Source organism: Protobothrops mucrosquamatus, unplaced genomic scaffold, assembly GCF_001527695.2.
Source record: "Protobothrops mucrosquamatus isolate PMUCROS unplaced genomic scaffold, P.Mucros_1.0 scaffold2816, whole genome shotgun sequence".
NCBI lineage: Eukaryota > Metazoa > Chordata > Lepidosauria > Squamata > Viperidae > Protobothrops > Protobothrops mucrosquamatus.
The window spans coordinates 25,669-30,034 of record NW_015388849.1 but is presented as its reverse complement, the minus strand read 5'-3'; positions in this window follow the sequence as shown (position 1 = coordinate 30,034).

Sequence of the window (4,366 nt, the reverse complement as noted above, 5' to 3'; positions counted from 1 at the left end):
TTTCAGCGGGCAGGACTGGCCTAGGGGTATTTTAATTGGTTTTAACAAAATTTTAGTAGAAGCGGCCTATTCAAATATTTATTTTTAATCATTTTTAAATTTGTATGGTATTGTATTATTGTTTTTAAACTGGCTGTAAGCCGCCCTGAGTCCTCCGGGAGAAGGGCGGGGTATAAATTTAATAAAATGAAAATGAAAATGAAATGCCTTAAATCCCTCTGAGGGTTCTTTCCTTACAAGACGCTTTAGGAGCACATAACATTTAGCCAAATACTAGATGTGTATGCAAGACATTGACCTGCCTCAACTAGATCTCCCAAGAAAGCAGAACTCTTGAAACAGGCATTGTCCCAGAAGGAACTTTTTATTGAGTTAGTGATGGCAAGAGACCAAAGCAAGGGCTAAATATTTAGCATGTAAAGGATTACATAAAAAAGGAAATTCAGGACTCCTACCCCTCACCCCATGTCCAACTGTCTGGTTGAAATCCAATCAATCCACAGGTGTCAGCTTGTTATGAGAATCTGGAGATTTAGCCAGCTTCTCAAGGTCTCTCTCTCGGTTCCATTTCCCAATGGTCCTAGGTTCCATTGTCTGGAGATAAGGCATATGTTTTCAGTTCACATTCCTCTCACCCAGAGGGAGGGCACCCCGTACAGAGCAGAGCAAAGCAGATAACATTCCCCCTCCCCATGCAAGCACCCCACTCCAACAGAATGGCAGGCCCTGAAAATGAATACATAAGCTCAAGCAGGGAAGGAATAAATGAAAGAGGTGAGGTGGAGACAAATACATTTGAGGCGTCCTGACAGCAGGTGAAGCACTTCCAGAGGGTCTTTGAAGATTAATTGTACCCAGCAATCCCATTTTCCATCATTACTTATAGTATTAGCTGAATTGTGAATTAGAATTGCTATTTTAATTAACTCTTATTCTATACTGAATTTTCACTCTGTGAATTTGGCAAGGTGCTAGGATCTAGATAGTTTTAGGATGTAGACAAATTTCATAAATGAATAAATGTGCAGTGTTGTTAATTATATGGTTCCAAGATATTTTACTGTCTTCCTCATCCCCCTTCTACAAGACAATCAAAATATATTCCCAGCTAGACTCTTCAGACTTGCCAGTTCCATTTCTTCCTCTTAAAAAAAGAGTAATAACATCTCACCAGCTTACCCATCTACCTCTCCTTTGATATTAATACATAATTAAGGTAATTGACTGTGGATATATTTCTTGACAAACGGGTTATTATTGGTGATACTGTACCTTACAGATAGCTGACTCATCTGTACAAAATTGTCTCTGATGGTCTAGACAACACATTTGAATAGTTTAATATTAAAATTCCTGTAAAATCCCAGATTTGGATCTATTTTGTTTCTTTTTTTGGATAGGTTTGAGGAGATGTAGAATTCCACAAAGTGTAAGAATAATGCCACCAGTTTGGAGTTTGTTGCATCCAATTAATTTCTTGGAGAACATTATGAGGAATATACTGTAGTTATAATGGATGGAGGGCACATTCTGCTAAGTGCGGGAAATCAGAAGTCCAGGGAGTTCAAATGAATATAAAGGCATATTACAAGCTTATGCTCTCTATAAGAATCTGAATTACTGATGGTCAAAGCAAATTGATGGTAGATAAGAGTCAATGGAATTCAAGGTGGACTGAACTTAGATTTCTTGTGGGTGTGAAGGGACTCAATACTGATGATGCCTTTGACCCCTCCCTCAGGCTCAACCTGGTCATCTATGAATTCATGGCTTTGTTTGTCTTGTTTTTCTCTTACTGGTTATATTCCGTTTCAAACATTTATGAAAATTGGGACTATTCAGTTATAATCTTTATGCATGCTTACTTTCCAGTAGGTTAAACCTAGCACAGCTTGATATATTCAGATATATTGGAGTGTAAATTTTAGTAAATTTTAAAAGAATAAGAATATAAAGGGCAGTAGAATCAGCAGCAACTAGCCTTGATGGTTTAGTTACTTTCACTATTCCAGATAGCAACTTGCCTTAAATACCACCTTCTGAGTAATAACAGGAACACGGGACCTCTGTTTTGTGTGGAAGTATTTAGGTAATTACTACAGACTTTTTATCTGATCTATGATGGTGGGTGATTGGTTGGTTGGTTGAAACAATTGATAGGTCCACCCATCTCACTTCCTTAAAAAAGAATCCAAAGGAAAAAAAATATAGCCGATGTCCTCAAAAAAATACATAGTGGAATTCACCCATCTTCTAGCATGTTGGCTATTCCTCCAGTATGGTGTCATCTGCAAATTAAAGGAGCTCTCCTTTTATCCTCTCATCAGATTATGAAGATGTTGAAGAGTACTGGGTCCAAGACAGAACTTTGTGGTACTCTACTGCGTGCTTCCCTCCATTGAGGACTTCACATTTAGTGCGGTTGGTCAGCAAGCTGCAAATCCATCTGTTGGTGATGTTGTCAAGTCCACATTTTTCTTTTTCACCAAGTAGATGATTGTGGTCTACTTTGTCAAATGCCTTACTGAAGTCTAAGTAAGCTATGTCCACAGTATTTCCGATTCACTAATTTACTCAGCTTTGTCTGGCATGTTGTTTTTGACAAACCTATGTTGGCTTCTGTTAGCTTTGCTTATTTCTAAGTGTTTGTAGATCCGTTACTTGATTAATTTTTCCAAGATCTTCCCAGGTATTGTTGTCAGGCTGATTGGTCTGTAGTTTCCTGGATCCATTTTTTCCCCTCTTTGAAGATTGGAACCATATTAGCTCTTTTCCATTTCTGGTAGTTCACTAGTGTTCCAGGATCTTTGAAAGATATGGTTCAGTAGTTCCAAGATGATGTCTGCCAGCTCCTTCAGAACTCTGGAATGTAATCCATCTGGTCCTGGTCTTTTGAGCTCGCCCAGAGTAGACAGGTGTTCTCTTACCATTTTCTTGCCTATTTTAACTTGTATTCCTATTCTGTCTTTTGTGGGACTGCTTTTGATAGGTTGATCTATTTTTCCTTTTGTCTAAAGACACATACAAAGAATGAATTAGCAGTTCTGCTGTCTCCCTGCTACCCATCACCTCCTTGCTATCTTCTCCCATCTGTGGACCAATCATTTCCCTGACTTTTTTCTTGTTTGTTACATGTTGAAAGATCTTCTTTTTTATTATTTTTGACATTTGTTGCAAATCTTAGTTCATTTTGAACCTTAGCTTTCCTGACTTCCAATCTCCCCTCAGATCATTCCCCAGTCTTTTTCTCTATAAGCTAAACATACCCAGTTCCTTTAATATGTACTATAAAGGACTTGATTTTCAGACTTCTAATCATTCTCACTTCAGTCTGTTAATGTATTTTTTAGGCTGTGGTGCCCAGAACACAGCTCACTGTTAATTTACCTGGTAAAAGAGGAATATACAAAATTAAAACTTTCTTTAATTTTCATACTATCTCCTCCTTCCCAGACTGTGAATACGAAAACTTTACCCCTTTATCTAGTTCATTAATAAAAACATTGAACAGTCCAGAACTGAGAACAAAGTCTGTAGCTATCCACTTAACAATATTCTCAAAGCTGATATGAACTCATTTATGAGTACTCTGAGGAATATCATTCAACCAATTATGAATCCATTTGAAGTTGTATCATCTAGCCATAATTTAATATTTTAATGAGAATTTCATTGGAATTCATGAAACTCCTCTGGTCTGTTAAGCCAGTAACTCTTAAGATATGAAATAAGATTTGTGTTTGTGTTTTAAGTGCCTTTGAGTCAGTGCTGACTCTTGGCAACTTCCTGGGCTAGTCCCTGCAGTTTTCTTGGCAGCATTTTTGGGAGTGCTGTGCCATTGCCTTCTTCCTAGAGCTGAGAGAGACTGGTCCTAGGTCACCCTCCTGTCTTTGTGCCTAATGTGAGACTACAAACTCACATTTGTTTAACCACTCTGTTTAACCACTATACCAAATTGGGTCTTGAGGTAAGGTTAGACTGGTATAATTTATTTATAAATCAGCCATGCTGGCTTTTCCAATTCTTATCCAAGTGCTCACAAATATGCTGTTTAATAATCTGCTCAAGGATATCAAGCTGATAGATCTATAATTACCTAGGTTCTCCTCCCATCCCTTCAGTTTTTTAAAAATAGGAACAACATCTGTTCTCCTACAGTCTTGTGGGAGATCACCAATTTGCCGGCAATTCTTGAAGATTACTGAGAGCAGTTCTGCAATCATTTTGCTAGCTCCTTCAGTACTCTAGAATGTACAGGGCCAGTACTACATCTGGCCCTGGAGACTGAGCTCATTAAAACTTTAAATCCTCAGATTCCATCAACTGCTTCTAAATTACAGTTTATATGTAAAAGAAAGGAGAAATT